The sequence below is a fragment of the Ovis aries genome, chromosome 5, assembly GCF_016772045.2.
Source record: "Ovis aries strain OAR_USU_Benz2616 breed Rambouillet chromosome 5, ARS-UI_Ramb_v3.0, whole genome shotgun sequence".
In the NCBI taxonomy this organism is placed as follows: domain Eukaryota; kingdom Metazoa; phylum Chordata; class Mammalia; order Artiodactyla; family Bovidae; genus Ovis; species Ovis aries.
Window position 1 is genome coordinate 38541735 of NC_056058.1, and position 18031 is coordinate 38559765.

At 39.2% G+C, this 18031-nt stretch overlaps 1 pseudogene; it reads left to right on the forward strand.

Moving 5' to 3' along the window:
• Nucleotides 1-16790: 16790 nt before the first annotated feature.
• LOC101108485 (E3 ubiquitin-protein ligase RNF130-like) lies at nucleotides 16791-18024 on the forward strand (annotated as a pseudogene).
• The last annotated feature ends 7 nt before the right edge of the window (nucleotides 18025-18031 follow it).

An 18031-nucleotide genomic window follows, 5' to 3' on the forward strand; every position in this document is an offset into this window, starting at 1 on the left:
CATGGGAGCATGAACTCCAGATTAGATGAGTTGTAGGGGTATATGATTTAAGCAAACATCAAGTGATCTTTCTGAGTCTAAGAGCAAACTGATGGTGATCACATCTAAGTTTATATTTCATATACAGGGTTAATTGCCAGTTAACAAATAAATCTATTGTTTGTCAGTAGTCTTTGCTCTTCAACCGATGGTTGCCAATCTTCTACAGCAGAAATGCACCTTACACCTGTATAAACTTTATCTCCTTTGAGTCACTATATTGCTGGTTTCTGTTACAACAGTGCATCTTACTGTGAATACTAGTAAACAGTGAGATAAAGAAATATTTTCCAAAGAAATAAAAGAATTATGTGCAAAAAAGAGAGGTATAAACTCTACTGTTATGGCAACTCCAGACCTTCTGTCATGTCTTCCAGACAGATCCTGCTTGATTATTAGTCCTGTCTTGTTCTAATCTATACTCCCTATTGGCTTGCTTATTTGATAAACTTGAACACCTCATGAAATTGATGACATCATTTCCTTGTTTTTCAGCCCCAGCCCCCCAAAACAGATTATACATGTAAAACATATTAAAATTATAGTTAATTTCATTAAATGAAATAGTGAATTTAAGAAAGCATAAATACATGATTGATGGAATTTAATACATGAAATTTAAAACTTTTATTCCATAAAGGAAACAAATAAACAAAAAATACCAAAGAGGTAACATCTAACTGGAAAAATTATTCACCACTTATAATTACAAAGGGAAATAAATTCATATATAAAATGTTCATTTAAATCAACAAGCAAAGTAAAAGAACAACAAAAACAACAATGAAAATAAGGGAAAAAATTTACTGCAAAAGAACAAATAGCCCCCAAAACATTTCAAAGGGTGTTAAAACTCACTAATGATCAAATATTGCAAAATAAACAGGTAAGATAGACAAGCAAAGACTGAAATGATCTACAGAATCCAATGTTAGTATAATCCATCCAATAGTGAGACCGTATGCCTTTCTACATGTTGTTGTAAAAGAATAAATTGGTAGTTTCTTAAAGGAAATTTCAAAGTGTCTATAAACATGTGAAACATCACTTTCTTCAAAAATGAATATACATAGTACATGTTGACAAAAAAACATATCTATAAAATACTTAGTGAAAGAACTTGCCAGGAAGTTCTGAGTCTGCACTATTCTGGGTTGATTTCTCAAATCTTTTATTACTGTCTTGGGCTAAGCAGCTTGCCATGCTGAGGGTATTTACAGGTTTTAACCTTCATAGTTTGGATACTATCTAGCTCCTAACAATTTACCCAACTATCTAGCTCCTAACAATTGTCCTAACAATTGTCCCAACCCAAGTGGAAGACAGTAGAGTTTTCTGAGATTGGGGAAATCACTTTAACCTCTGTGTCTGCAATACAGAGGATGCCTAGTATATCTGGCTTATAATATCAGTTAAAGGGAAAGCAGGGCAAAGGCAGAGGTGAGTTTGGCCATGACCAGGAGAAACCTATATGCAGGTCAGGAAGCAACAGTTAGAACTGGACATGGAACAACAGACTGGTTTCAAATAGGAAAAGGAGTACATCAAGGCTGTATATTGTCACCCTGCTTATTTAGCTTCTATGCAGAGTACATCACGAGAAACACTGGGCTGGAGGAAGCACAAGCTGGAATCAAGATTGCTGGGAAAAATATCAATAACCTCAGATATGCAGATGACACCACCCTTATGGCAGAAGTGAAGAGGAACTCAAAAGCCTCTTGATGAAAGTGAAAGAGGAGAGTGAAAAAGTTGGCTTAAAGCTCAACATTCATCCAATAGTGAGACTGTATGCATTACTACATGTTGTTGTAAGAGAATAAATTGGTAGTTTCTTAAAGGAAATATCAAATTGTCTATAAACATGCGAAACATAGAAAATGAAGATCATGGCATCTGGTCCCATCACTTCATGGGAAATAGATGGGAAACAGTGGAAACTGTGTCAGACTTTATATTTTTGGGCTCCAAAATCACTGCAGATGGTGACTGCAGCCATAAAATTAAAAGATGCTTACTCCTTGGAAGGAAAGTTATGGCCAACCTAGATAGGATATTCAAAAGGAGGACATTACTTTACCAACAAAGGTCTGTCTAGTCAAGGCAACTCTCACAGTGGTCACGTATGGATGTGAGAGCTGGACTGTAAAGAAAGCTGAGTGCAGAAGAATTGATGCTTTTGAACTGTGGTGTTGGAGAAGACTCCTGAGAGACCCTTGGACTGCAAGGAGATCCAAACAGTTCATTCTGAAGATCAGTCCTGGGTGTTCTTTGGAAGGAATGATGCTAAAGCTGAAACTCCAGTATTTTGGCCACCTCATGTGAGGAGCTGACTCATTGGAAAAGACTCTGATGCTGGGAGAGATTGGGGGCTCCTGGGAGAAGGGGACAACAGAAGATGAGATGGCTGGATGGCATCACCGACTCGATGGACATGAGTTTGAGTGAACTCCAGGAGTTGGTGATGGGTACAGGGAGGCCTGGTGTGCTGCTATTCATGGGGTCGCGAAGAGTTGGACACGACTGAGCGAATGAACTGAACTGAACTGAACTGAACTGAGGGTATTAGTGTTCCATTTAGCAGGGAACTGGTAGCTGTATGAAATTGTGAATATTTTGATATAAAGTGAGATATATGTGTAAGTCTTCATTCCCAGTCCATAGGTACCGGCACATAACTTCCCAAACTTCTATAATTTCCTAAATTGTTGGATCTATAGAAATGTCTTTTGTTATAATATTTAGTTATTTCTAGATTTCTCTGGTAGCTCAGCTGGTAAAGAATCCAGTTTCTAAAATGGTTTTAGAGCAATAAAGATAAAATGGATGTTATTTGCTATTAATAATAATAAAAAATAATCCCTTTCAGCCACACCTGAGTTTATGTTAATGGGGTGGTTTTTGGAAATAACCACTAGATTGGGGCTCATTCCCAGAGGAAACGACTAAGCGATTATAGAATTGAAAAATTTAGCTCTGCCCTTCCCATCCTCCACCCAACCCCCTGAACTCAGGGGAGAAGAGTGAGGATGGAGGTTGAATCAATCATTAAAGTCCATAGATTTAATCAACAATGCCTTTGTTGTGAGGCCTCCATAAAAACTCAGAAGTATAGGCTTTTGGGAGTTTCCGGGTTGGTGAACAAGAATAAATCCATGTGTTATGAGAGTGGAACACCCCAAACTCCTTTAGGGTGAAGTTCCTATGTTTGAGACTTATCTGGCTCCACCTTGTATATCTCTTTATCTGAGTATTTATTTATAATCTTTATTATCCTCTGGGATGGATGAATAATTCAGTGATTAAAGTGTTCTCCTGAATTCTGTGAGCCATTCTAACAAATTAATCAAACCTGAGAAGGAAGTCATGGTAACCTCCTATTTATAACTGATATAATTAGACAAGTGGACTTATAATTGGTGTCTGAAGTAGGGTGCAGTCTTGTGGGACCTATTCTTTAACTTGTGAAATCTGACACTATCTCCTGGCAGATAGTGTCAGTTAAATTGTAAGGATATTCAACTTGTGTCAGAGAACTGGTTGATGTGAAAAAAACACCCACACAGAAATGCATCTCAGATCAGTTTCCTGATAGATGGAAGGGAAGCATCTCCACTGGCTTCCATCCTGTGGGAGAAGTGGCTTCATTTCCAGACTGTGCATGCTTGAGTAAGCATGTGAGGAGACCCTGCGGGAAAACTGGGGAGTTCACAAAGGGAGCTTGGGTTGACTCAGGGTCTGTTTGCTTGGGTGAGAGGGCATCAAAACCTGTGTGCAACTGTTGGCTACAAAAGGGGGCCAAGGTGACAAGGGTTGTCTTCTAGTCTCCACTAGAAGATTCTGATATATTGGGCAGGAAAGGCACATGATACAAAAAGATAAGTGGCTAGTTTCGAACAGGTCATGTAAGCATCTTTTTCCTTTTCACTGTAACTTAAGGACTTACTCTCAAATAGGACAGAAATTCACTCTATTTAGGAAGACGTTCCCTCACTATCCCTCTGGCTGCACTGCCTCCAGATGGTTCTATTTGTGGGTATGCGACACTTCTACTGGATGTGAGGCCAGAAATTGTGTAGAATCACTGGTGTCCTTTCAGTCTTGACTTCATTCTGAGGCAAAAAAATCACACTTCAACTGTATCTCTGGGTTCTGGGAGGATGTCTTCACTGTTAAGCATATGTAACAGAGAAAGAATTAACACTGTGTGGAAATTGCCTTTCTCATCCTTTAACCTAAGTATTCTTTTACTTCAGCCCTTCATGTTGAGTTAAACATTAGAAAAATGTTGCTTGTACTCAAATAACTCATTTAGTTTCCTTAAGAAAGTTCCCAAACCTCAGTTCCAGTTTAGTGATGACTATTATGTCTTGGGGCTTCCCATCTCCAAGACCAATGCCATGAAGGCTTTCCTTCATGTTTCTTCCAGGAGTTTCAGATTATAACATGTAAGCCTTTAATCTATTCTTAGTTTATTTACGTGTATGGTGTTAGCTAGGGCTTCAGTTTTATTCTTTTGCATGTGGATATTCAGTTTCCCCCAAACTGTTTACTTAAAACACTGCCCTTTTTACATCGTGTATTCTTGGTCTCTTTGTTGAAAATTGCTTGTCTATGAGCATGCATTTGGACTTCTCTGGTAGCTCAGCTGTTAAAGAATCCACCCACAATAGGGGAAACCCTTGTTCAAATCCTGGGTTGGGAAGATTCCCCTGGAGAAGGGATAGGCTACTTACTCCGGTGTTCTTGGGTTTCCCTGGTGGCTCAGACAATAAAGAATCTGCCTTCAGTGTGGGAGACCTGGGTTGGATCCCTGAGTTGGGAAGATCCCTTGGAGGAGGGTATGGCAACCCACTCCAGTATTCTTCCTTGGAGAATCCCCATGGACAGAGGAGCCTGGCAGGCCACAGTCTGGGATCACAAAGAGTCAGACACGACTGAACGACTAAGCGTAAGACAGCATTACTTCTTGTAGATAAATGCTCTTTTAGTCTAGAAACCTTGCAAATAGGAAGAGATAAGAAGGTCAAGTAAAATAACTGCCAATAACTTGAAGTTTCATAGGAGTCTTTTTAAAAATTATTTTGCTATTGAAGTATAATTGATTTACAATGCTGTGTTAGATTCTGCTATATAGCAAAGTGAGCCCATTATATATATGTATATATATTATATATATTTTAAAATTATTTTTTAGATTCTATTCCCTTTCAGTCACAGGAGTTTTTAAATTCAGGTTTGTGAACAACAAAGACTTGTTATTCACAAACAAATTCAGGTTTGTGAATAACAAAGAAAGATTATGCTTCCCTTGAAGGTCAGGCGGCAATACACCTGTACCCTTTAATCTTGGGTCCTCCTGCTTCTGTGTTTCTCATAGCATAGAAGAAGCCTGGATTCTACTCTGAGTTGAACTGGCTCTTTTGGGCACTAGGCCATAATCACATTTTGTTGGTTTTTTGAATAAAGTCTTATTCCTTGCACCAAAACCTTAAAAAATTTTTTTAATTTATTGTTTTAAATATAAGTATAATTGTTTTACAATGTTGTGTTAATTTCTGCTGTACAACAACTTGAACCAGCTATGCTGCTGCTAAGTCGCTTCAGTCGTGTCCGACTCTGTGCGACCCATAGACGGCAGCCCACCAGGCTCCTCCGTCCTTGGGATTCTCCAGGCAAGAACACTGGAGTGGTTGCCATGTCCTTCTCCCAATGCATGAAAGTGAAGAGTGAAAGTGAAGTCACTCAGCCGTGTCTGACTCTTAGCGACCCCATGGACTGCAGCCTATCAGCCTCCTCCACCCATGGGATTTTTCAGGCAAGAGTACTGGAGTGGGTCGCCATTGCCTTCTCCTGAACCAGCTATATTTACACATATATTCCCTCCATTCTGAGCCTCCCTCCCCACCCCACCCACCACCATGAGTTCCCTGTACTATACAACAGCTTGTCTCTAGCTATCTGTTTTACAAATGGTAGTGTATATATATGTCAATGCTACCCTCTCAATTTGTTGCACCCTCTCCTTACCCTATTGTGTCTAGAAGCCCATTCTCTATGCCTGCATCTCAATTCATGTCCTGAAATAGGTTCATTAGTACCATTTTTTAGTTTCCATATACATATATGAATAGATGAATATATGATATTTGCTTTTCTCTTCCTGACTTACTTCACACTCTGTATGACAGATTCTAAGTTCATCTACAAATGACCAAATTTGGTTCCTTTTTATGTGTTGAGTCTGGCTCGACAAGCAGGGTTTCTGAAAGTAAGATGTGGTGGGAGAATGAAAAACAAGACACAGTTCAGCTCAGTTCAGTTCAGTCGCTCAGTCGTGTCTGACTCTTTGCGACCCCATGAATTGCAGTACGCCAGGCCTCCCTGTGCATCACCAACTCCCAGAGTTCACTCAGACTCACGTCCATCAAGTCAGTGATGCCATTCAGCCATCTCATCCTCTGTCGTCCCCTTCTCCTCCTGCCCCCAATCCCTCCCAGAATCAGAGTCTTTTCCAATGAGTCAACTCTTCACATGAGGTGGCCAAATTACTGGAGTTTCAGCTTTAGCATCATTCCCTCCAAAGAACGCCCAGGACTGATCTCCTTCAGAATGGACAGGTTGGATCTCCTTGCAGTCCAAGGGACTCTCAAGAGTCTTCTCCAACACCACAGTTCAAATGCATCAATTCTTCGGTGCTCAGCCTTCTTCACAGTCCGACTCTCACATCCATACATCACCACAGGAAAAACCATAGCCTTGACTAGATGGACCTTAGTCGGCAAAGTAATGTCTCTGCTTTTGAATATGCTATCTAGGTTGGTTATAACTTTTCTTCCAAGGAGTAAGCGTCTTTTAATTTCATGGCTGCAGTCACCATCTTCAGTGATTTTGGAGCCCCCAAAAATAAAGTCTGACACTGTTTCCATTGTTTCTCCATCTATTTCTCATGAAGTGATGGGACTGGATGCCGTGATCTTTGTTTTCTGAATGTTGAGCTTTAAATCAACTTTTTCCAGTAAAAGATGAGGATCAGGGGACCATCACCACTCCAAGGTGAAGGTGCTGAAACTGAATCCGTGCCAGCTATATTATACTCTCAGCTGTGAAGGAAGGATTGTGCAGGGAGTTAAGCCATAACTCATGTGGCCTTCAGGGCCAAAGAACAAAGTGATCATTAACCACTGAGTAACCAAGAAACAGTAATCAATAACAAATCAGTAACTAAGACTAATATTCTTATTTATAGATTTTCCTCCAGATATGTAAAAAATGTGACTCTGAGACTCCAGTTGGAAAACAGTCTGGGGTCTGTTTTCCGACCCCAGGATCCTATCCTGTTTTCAAGATTATGAACTGTTCCCTCTGGACTTGTTCCAAGAGTCTCATGCCTTAAAACATCCAGTTTATCATTAATTATAAATTCCTTCTGCAGCCCTTGCCGGGGCCTGTTTTTCTTCTATTCTTCCTGTCTCCTACATTTATGTCTGAGTAACAGTCCATTATGTATTTGTGCCACAACTTCTTTATCAATTCCTCTATTGATAGACATCTAGATTGCTACCACATCGTCACTATTGTAGATAGTGCTGCAATGAACATTGGGATGCCTGTGTCTCTTTTCTTTAATTAATTTATTTTTAAATGAAGGATAATTGCTTTAAATAAGCATGTGTCTTTTTGAATTATGGTTTTCTCGGGGTATATGCCCAGTAATGGGATTACTGTCATATGGTAATTCTATTTTTAAGTTTTTAAGGACTCTCCATACTATTCTCCATAGTGTTTGTGTCCATTTGCCTTTCCACCAAGAGTGCAAGAGGATTTCCTTTTGTCTACATCCTCTCCAGCATTTACTGTTTGTAGATTTTTTGATAATTACCATTCTGATTGGTGTGAGTTGATAACTCATTTTAGCTTTGATTTGCATTTCTCTAATAATGAACAATGTTGAAATCTTTTCATGTGTTTGTCAGTCATCTCTATGTTTTCTTTGGAGAAATGTCTCTTTAGGTCTTTGGCCCAGTTTTTGAATGGGTTGCTTGTTTTTTGATTTTGAGCTGCATGAGCTACTTGTATATTTTGGAGATTAATTCTTTTCAGTTGCTTCATTTGCAAATATTTTCTCCCATTCTGAGGGTTGTATTTTCAACTTGTTTATGGTTTGCTTTGCTGTGCAAAAACTTTTAAGTTTAATTAGGTCTCATTTGTTTATTTTTGTTTTTATTTCTGTTTTTATTTTGTTTTTATTCTGTTTATTAGATGCAGATCTAATAGCATCTTGCTGTCATACATCACAGAGTGTTCTGCCTGTTTTCTTCTAAGAGATTTATAGATTCTAGCCTCACATTTAGGTATTTTAATCTATTTTGAGGTTATTTTTATGTATTGAGTTAGGAGATGTTCTAATTTCATTTTTTATACATATCGGTTCAGTTTCCCCAGTGCCACTTATTGAAGAGGTTGTTTTTTCTCCAATGTATATTTTTGCCCAATTTGTCAAAGATAAGATGCCCATAGGTATGTAGGGCTTTCTACATTGTTCAAAAAAAAAAATCCATGTTTCTATTTTTGGACCAGTACCCTACTGTTTTGTAATAAACAGCTTTGATTATAAAGCTATAGCCTTTTTGTATAATCTGAAGTCAGGGAGCCTGATTCCTCCAGCTCCATTTTTCTTTTCAAGATTGCTTTAGTCATTCAGGGTCTTTTGTGTTTCCACAAAAATTGTGAAATTTTTTTCTAGTTCTGTGAAAAATGCCGTTGGCAATTTGCTTGGGATTGTAGTGAATCTGTAGATTGTTTTGAGTAGCATGGTCATTTTCAAAATATTGATTATTCCAGTCCAGGAATCCTGAAAGATGCAGCTGTGAAAGTGCTGCACTCAATATGCCAGCAAATTTGGAAAACTCAGCAGTGGCCACAGGACCGGAAAAGGTCAGTTTTCATTCCAATTCCAAAGAAAGGCAATGCCAAAGAATGTTCAAACTATCCCACAATTGCACTCATCTCACACGCTAGCAAAGTAATGCTCAAAATTCTCCAAGCCAGGATTCAACAGTATGTGAACCATTAACTTCCCAATGTTCAAGCTGGATTTAGAAAAGGCAGAGGAACCAGAGGTCAAATTGCCAACATCTGCTGGATCATTGAAAAAGCAAGAGAGTTCCAGAAAAACATCTACTTCTGCTTTATTGACTATACCAAAGCCTTTGACTGTGTGGATAACAATAAACTGTGGCAAATTCTGAGAGATGGGAATACCAGACCACCTGACCCATCTCCTGAGAAATCCGTATGCAGGTTAGGAAGCAACAGTAAGAACTGGACATGGAACAATAGACTGGTTCCAAATCGGGAAAGGAGTACATCAAGACTGTACATTGTCACCCTGCTTATTTAACTTATACACAGAGCATATCATGTGAAATGCTGGGCTGGATGAAGCACAAGCTGGAATCAAGATCGCTGGGAGAAATATCAATAACTTCAGATATGCAGATGACACCACCCTTAGGGCAGAAAGTGAAGAAGAACTAAAGAGCCTCTTGATGAAAGTGCAAGAGGAGAGTGAAAAAGTTGGCTTAAAACTCAACATTCAGAAAACTAAGATCATGGCATCTAGTCCCATCACTTCATGGCAAGTAGATGGGGAAACAATGGAAACAGTGACAGACTTTAGTTTTTTTTTGGGGGGGGGCGGGGTGCAGACTCCAAAATCACAGCAGAAATTAAATTAGCCATGAAATTAGAAGACACTTGCTCCTTGGAAGAAAATCTATGACCAATCTAGACACTTTGCTGACACAGGTCTGTCTAGCCAAAGGTATGGTTTTTCTAGTGGTCATGTATGGATATGAGAGCTGGACTTTAAAGAAAGCTGAGTGCCGAAGAATTGATGCCATTGAACTGTGGTGTTGGAGAAGACTCTTGAGAGTCCCTTGGACTGCAAGGAGATCCATCAGTCCATCCTAAAGGAAATCGGTCCTGAATATTCATTGGAAGGACTGATGCTGGAGCTGAAGCTCCAATACTTTGACCACCTGATGGGAAGAATTGACTCATTGGAAAAGACCCTGATGCTGGGAAAGTTTGAAGGTGAGAGGAGGAGGGGATGACAGAAAATGATATGGTTGGAAGACATCACTGATTTGATGGACGTGAGTTTGTGTAAGATCCTGGAGTTGGTGATGGACAGTGAAGCCTGGCATGCCGCAGTCCACGGAATCTCAAAGAGTTGGACATGACTGAGCAACTGAACTGAACTGAATTCAGGAAAATAGTGCATTTCCCCTTCTGTTACGGTCATGTTTGCTTTCTTTTATCAGTGTCTTATAATTTTCTGCATACAGATCTTTTTTCTCATTAGGTAGACATTCCTAGGTATTTCATTCTTTTTGTTGCAATGGTGAATAGGGTTGTTTCTTTAATTTCTCTTTCTGATTTTTTATTATTAACTTATGGAATGCAAGAAATTTCTGTGTATTAATTTTCATCATGCATCTTTACTAAATCCATTAATTGGGTTAAGTAATTTTCTGGTGGCATCTTTAGGATTTTCTAAGTATGGTATCATGCCATTTGCAACCAGAGACAGTTTTACTTCTTTTCCAATCTGGATTACTTTTATATCTTTTTCTTCTCTGATTGCCATGGCTATCACTTCCAAAAACATGTTAAATAATAGTGGTGAGAGTGGACACTCTTGTCTTATTCCTGATCTTACAGCAAATGCTTTCAGGTTTTCACCATTAAGAGTTATGTTTGATGTGAGTTTTCATATATGGTCATATATGATCTTTATTATGTAGAGGGAGGTTCCTTCTATGCCCTTTTTCTGGAAAGTTTTTTTTTAATCATAAATGGCTTTTTAATTTTGTTGAAAGCTTTTTTGGTATCTATTGAGATTATCATATAGTTTTTAATCCTTTAATTTTTATATGGTGTATCATATTGGTTGATTTTTTTTAAATGGCCCTCAATCTTCAATAACTCCTTTCATGCCCTATATCCCAAGATACCTTTCATTTTTTAAAATATAAATTTATTTATTTTAATTGGAGGTTAATTACTTCACAATATTGTATTGGTTTTTATATTGAAGAATCTTTACATCCCTGGGATATATCCCACTTGATCATGGTATATGACTTTTTTTATTGTGTTGTTGGATTCTTCTACTATTTTGTTGAGGATTTTTGCATCTATGTTCATCAGTGATAACAGCATGTAATTTTCTTTCTTTCTTTCTTTCTTTTTTTTTTTTACTTTACAATAGTGTATTGGTTTTGCCACACATCAACATGAATCCACCATGGGTGTACACATGTTCCCAATCCCGAACACCCCTCCAACCTCCCCGCCCACACCATCCCTCTGGGTCATCCCAGTGCACCAGCCCCAAGCATCTTGCACCCTGCATCGAACCTAGACTGGCGATTCGTTTCTTATATGATATTATACATGCAGATGTCCATCAGCAGATGAATGGCTAAGAAAGCTGTGGTACATATACACAATGGAGTATTACTCAGCCATTAAAAAGAATACATTTGAATCAGATCTAATGAGGTGGATGAAACTGGAGCCGATTATACAGAGTGAAGTAAGCCAGAAAGAAAAACACCAATACAGTGTACTAATACATATATATGGAATTTAAAAAGATGGTAACAATAACCCTGTATGTGAGACAGCAAAAGAGACACAGATGTATAGAACAGTCTTTTGGACTCTGTGGGAGAGAGCGAGGGTGGGATGATTTGGGAGAATGGCATTAATTCTTTTTTTGTTATATCTTTTGTTTTGGTACCAGGGTGATGGTAGCCTCATAGAATGAATTTGGGAGTGCTCCTCTCTCTGCAAGTTTTGGAAGAGCTTGAGCAGTACAGATGTTAGCTCTTCTCTAAGCATTTGAGGGGATCCACCTGTGAAACCATATGGCCCTGAGCTTCTGTTTGTTGGAAGATTTTTAATAAGTTACAGTTTCGGTGCTTGTAATTGGTCTGTTCATATTTTCTATTTCTTCCTGGTTCAGTCTTAAAAGATTGTACTTTTCTAAAAATTTGTCCATTTCTTCCAGTTTATCCATTTCATTGGAATGTAGTTGTTTGTAGTAGTCTCTTATGATTCTTTCTATTTCTGCAGTGTCAGTTGCAACTTCTCTATTTTTATTTCTAATTTTATTGAGTTTTTTTTTTTGATGCGTCTGGTAAATGTTTATCAATTTTGCTTATCTTCTAAAAGAAACAGCTGTTACTGTCATTGATTTTTTTTTTTTACCATTGCTACCTTAATTTATTTTTCATTTATATCTGCTCTAATATATATGATTTCTTTCCTTCTACTAATTTTGTGGGCTTTTCTCCTTTCTTTCTTTCTTTTTTCTAACTGGTTTAGGTATAAGTTTAGGTTGTTGATTTGAAATGTCTCTTGTTTCTTAAGGTAGGATTATATTGCTATAAACTTCACTCTTACAGCTCCTTTTGTTACATCAAATAAGTTTTGGGTCATCAGCTCCAAACTGTACAGTGAGCAGTATGGACTTGAATTCAGTAGCACAGGTAGGTAGCAGTTGGGTTAGCAAATGACCTATCATCAGCCTGACCGTTTAAAACAACTGAAAGAAAGTGCTAGTAATTCTTATAATTCTTCTTTGTGCCAGAGATAGGCTAAGAGATGAGCAGAGTTCAATGCTGTCCTCCGTGGTTCTGGGGTGATGTGTTTGGTCAACTGTTTCTGAGTAAACTGAAGAATACCTGCACTACTGTCTTGAATTGGCATCCAGTCTTGAGATCAAGAGGATGATGCATGCTTGGGAAAATGGGTATCCCAGTGGGTACTTCTGTCCTGTTCCTTGCTTCTATGTTTGGAGGCTCTAAAATCTTGAGTACTAATTTTAAATTAAACCATGAACAGGCAAAGAAAATAATAGTACATTCAAATACCAGGAGATATTTTTTATTCATCTTTTCAAGGAGTCAGGAATATTTTTCAGTTTTCAGACTGACATCGTTCTACAGATCTTGAAAGTTTTCATCTAATGATTTTAAAATTATGATTTTCCACCATTCATTTTCATTTTTGGGTACTAAACAAGGTAAAAATTATCAGTGACTCCATTAACTCTTTTCCCAATTCATGTTACTTCTCTGGCTCCCTAGGTCACTACTGACCTACTTCTTTCTCTTACTGCCCTAAGCCCTCAAAATTTTTGTAATTTTCAACCAATTATCAATGGAGGAAAAAACAATCTATAATCTATTTATAGATTAATCTAAATTATACACAAGCAGTAGAAAAAATTGTCATTATTATGTCACAGCCCCCTCTGAGCATCCTGTAAGATAGTGGTATAGAGACATTTTATATCCCCACATTATAGATAGTGGGACGACTACAGGTAGTTCATCTGGCTCTTAATTTTCATGGAAGGAGATGTGCAACTGAGTTTGGATACACACTGATTTCTGGTCATTGCCTAACAGGCTGGTGCTTTGTTCAGGGATTTGACAAGAAAAGGGCTGGGAAGTTAATGACAGAAATCTGGAAACAGGCTGTAGATGAACTTCTTGAAAGAGGCACAGAACGTGATAACTATGTCCTACATAAATCTGCACTAAAGTACATCCACTGCAGAGCTGGATCTTGATAGTTGGTAGATAAAAAATCTTCCAGTAGATATTAGTCAGTCTCTTTTGCCAGTCTTGCTCCCAGGCCCAAGTAAAATTGAACACAGAAGCAGGGATGGAGGCAGTGAATTGCTTCAAATTTATAACATTTCTCTTATTAAGGCTGATCTCTTAATGGGCACATTCCCAGGGGACTAGGGAACCAACTAGTGGTGTGTTGATTACATTAGACTCCTTAGATCATAGAGTCAATAATGTTTATTTCTGTAGGAATAGAAAAATATTCTGGGTGACATTTTTTTCCCCTGCTCTACCACTTATTTTATTTTCTTGGGCTCCAAAATCTGCAGATGGTGACTGCAGCCATGAAATTAAAAGACACTTGCTCCTTGGAAGGAAAGCTATGACAAACCTAGATAGCATATCCAAAAGCAGAGACACTACTTTGCCAACAAAGGTCCATCTAGTCAAGGCTATGGTTTTTCCAGTAGTCATGTATGGATGTGAGAGCTGGACTATAAAGAAAGCTGAGCACCGAAGGATTGATGCTTTTGAATTTCGGTGTTGGAGAAGACTCTTGCAGGTTCCTTGGACTGCAAGGAGATCCAACCAGTCCATTCTAAAGGAGATCAATCCTGGGTGTTCATTGGAAGGACTGATGCTGAAGCTGAAACTCCAATACTTTGGCCACCTGATGTGAAAAGCTGACTCATTGGAAAAGACCCTGATGCTGGTAAAGATTGAAGGCGAGAGGAGAAGGGGACAACAGAAGATGAGATGGTTGGATGGCATCACCAACTTGATGTACTTGAATCTGAGCAAGCTCTGGAAGTTGGTGATGGATAGGGAAGCCTGGCGTGCTGCATTCTATGGGGTCGCAGAGTCAGACATGACTGAGTGACTGAACGGAACTAAATTCATATGAAGCATCTCTTCCAACCACATTGCTAGGAGATTAGTAAAAACACAAGCACATAGAGGCTTAACAATATACTACTGAACAGCCAATGGATCACTGAAGAAATCAAAGAGGAAATAAAAAAATACCTAGAGACAAATGAAAATGAAAGCACAGTGATCCAAAACCTATGGGATGCAGCAAAAGCAGTTCTAAGTGGGAAGATTATAGCAATACAGTCTTACCTCATGAAGCAAGAGAAATCTCAAATAAATAACCTAACCTTACACCTAAACTGACTGGAGAAGAAGAAAAAAAACAGCACCTAATGTCAATAGAAGGTAAGAAAACATACCATTCAGAGCACAAAAAATGAAACAGAGTTGAAGAATGACTAAAAGCTGGTTCTTTGAAAAAATAAACAAATTTGATAAACTTTTAGCCAGATTCATCAAGAAAAAAGGGAGAGGGCTCAAATCAATAAAATTAGAAATAAAGTGAAGTTACAGTTGACATCACAGAAATACAAAGGACATTAAGAAACTACTAAGAGGAACTGCATGCAAATAAAATGGATAACGTGGAATAAATGGAAATGTTCTTAGAAAGATACAATCTCCCAAGACTGAACCAACAAGAAATAAAAAATATGAACAGATCAATCACAACTAATGCATTTGAAATTGTGATTAAAAAACTTCCAACAAACTAAAGTACAGGACCAGATGGCTTCACAGGTGAATTTGATCAAATATTCAGGTGAGAGCTAACACCTATCTTTCTGAAACTGTTTCAAAAAGTTGCAGAGGAAGGAAATCTCCCAAACCCATTCTATGAGGTAAACATCATCCTGATCCCAAAACCAGACAAAGATACCACAAAAAACGAAACAAAGATCAATATCACTGATGAACATAGATACAAAATTCCTCAACACAATACTAGCAATCTGAATCCAACAATATGTTAAAAGGTTCATATACTATGATCAAGTGGAATTTATCCCAGGGATGCAAGGATTTTTCAGTATCTGCAAATAAGTCAGTGTGATACACCATATCAACACACTGAAGAATAAAAACCATCATCTCAATAAATGTAGGAAAAGCTTTGACAAAATTCAGCATCTAGTTACGATAAAAACTCTCCAGAAAGTGGGCATAGAGGGAAACTACTTTAACATAATAAAAGCCATATGTGACAAACCTACAGATAACATTATACTCAACAGTAAAAAGCTGAAAACATTTCCTCTAAGATCAGGAACAAGACAAGGATGTCCACCCTCTTCACTTTCATTCAACAATCTTTGGAAGTCCTAGCTACAGCAATCACAGAGAAAAAAAAAAAAAAAAAACCAAGTAAAAGGAATCCAAATTTGAAAAGAAGTAAAGCTGTCACTGTTTGCAAATGGAATGACAGTATACATTAAAAATCTAAAGATGCTTCCAGAAAACTGCTAGAGCACATCAGTGAAACCTGCTGCACACCTAAACACTAACAACAAAAAATCAGAAAGAGAAATTCAAGAAACAACCCCAATTACCATGGCATCAAAAAGAGTAAAATACCTAGGAATAAACCTACCTCTGGAGACAAAAGATTTGTACTCTGAAAACTCTAATACCCTGATGAAAGAAATCAAAGACAATAGGGGTGGAAAGCTGTACCTTGCTCTTGCATTGAAAGACGGATATTGTCAAAATGACTATACTACCCTAAGCAATCTACAGGTTTAATGCAATCGGTATCGTTACCAATGCTGTTTTTTTCCTTGGAACTAGAACGACAACAACAGTAACAACTTAAAATTTATATGGAGACACAAAAGACCACAAATAGCCAAAGCAATTTCCAGAAAGATAAATGGAGCTGGACAAATCAGGCTCCCTGACTTCAAACTGTACTCCAAAGCTAGTCGTCAAAATTGCAGGCATTATCAGTATTGCAGGCATTCTCCTGAGGAGCCCCCACTCAGCGGGACCGGCCACAGGGGATGGAGTGGGCCCGCAAACCAGGCCTTGGAGTGACCCAGAGGAGACGACCCGGCAAGTCCTGGAGGTTGGCCGAGCAGCGGTTCAGTGGCGCCGGCCCTCAGGAGTGCCGAATTTGGCACTGGTCTCAGGGCATGCGTCCGTGCTGCAGGGTCTGAGGCGCCGTCCCGCCTCTCCCAGCGGCCTGGGAGCCCCCTAGACGAGCGACCTTGGCGGCCCGGAGGGACTATGAGTGGTGCTGCGCTGGCGCGCCGCCTGGTTCGCCGCGCTCGCTCTGCTGACCAGCAGCCTGTGACCAGCGTGGTTGGACAATGCGAGCCAGGAGTGCTACACTGCGCTCATCAACGTGACGGTGCGGGAGCCCAGCCGCGGCACCCCTTTTTACACCCTGCATCCATCACGAGCGCTACGACCTTGCCCAAGGCCGTCAGTTCCCGGCACTGATGCCCATCCATGGAGTTGCTGATCATCTGGGCTGTGATCTTCAAACACGGTTCTTTGTCCCTCCTAACATCAAACCGTGGATTGCCTTGCTGCAGAGGGGAAATTGCACCTTTAAAGAGAAAATATCACTGCCTGCCTGTTTTCCACAATGCAGTTGCTCTAGTCATCTACAATAATATATCCAAAGAAGAGCCAGTCACCATGACTTATCCAGGCACTGGAGATATTATTATTGTCATGATTACAGAATTGAGAGGTAATGGTATTTTGAGTTATCTGGAGAAAAACATCTCTGTACAAATGACAATAGCTATAGGAACTCAGATGCCGCGGAAGAACTTCAGCCGTGGCTTTCTAGTCGTTGTGTCAATATCTTTCATTGTTTTGATGATTATTTCTTCAGCATGGCTTATGTTCTACTTCATTCAGAAGATCAGGTACACCAATGCCTGGGGGCAGGAACCAGCGTCCTTTTGGAGATGGAGACAAGAAAGCCACCAGCAAATAGACAAGCAGAACAGTGAAACAGGGTGGTAAGGAAACAGATCCAGACTTTGATCATTGTGCAGTCTGCATAGAAAGCTATAAACAGAATGATATTGTCCAGATTCTCCCCTGCAAGCATGTATTCTACAAATCCTGTGTGGATCCCTGACTTAGTGAACATTGTACCTGTACCATGCGCAGACTGAATATCTCGAAGGCCCTGGGAATTGTGCCAAATTTGCTGGCTACTGATTAAGTAGCATTTGATATGGAAACACTTACAGAGCCCAAGTAGTTAACTGAAAATCAGCCCTAGATGAGCTCTCCAGTGACAACTTGTTTGGCCTGGAGCCACAACTTGGGGATCTCACTTCTTCCTCAGGATGGGGAGCACACTCCTAGAACAAGAGAGATCAACATCATAGTAACAAAAGAACAATTTATTATTGACAGTTATGGCCTCCTCAGTGCTGTCACACTGCTACCTGATCATCAGAGCCACAGCTAGTTGAATGCTAATGAGGTAGAATAGTTTTGAA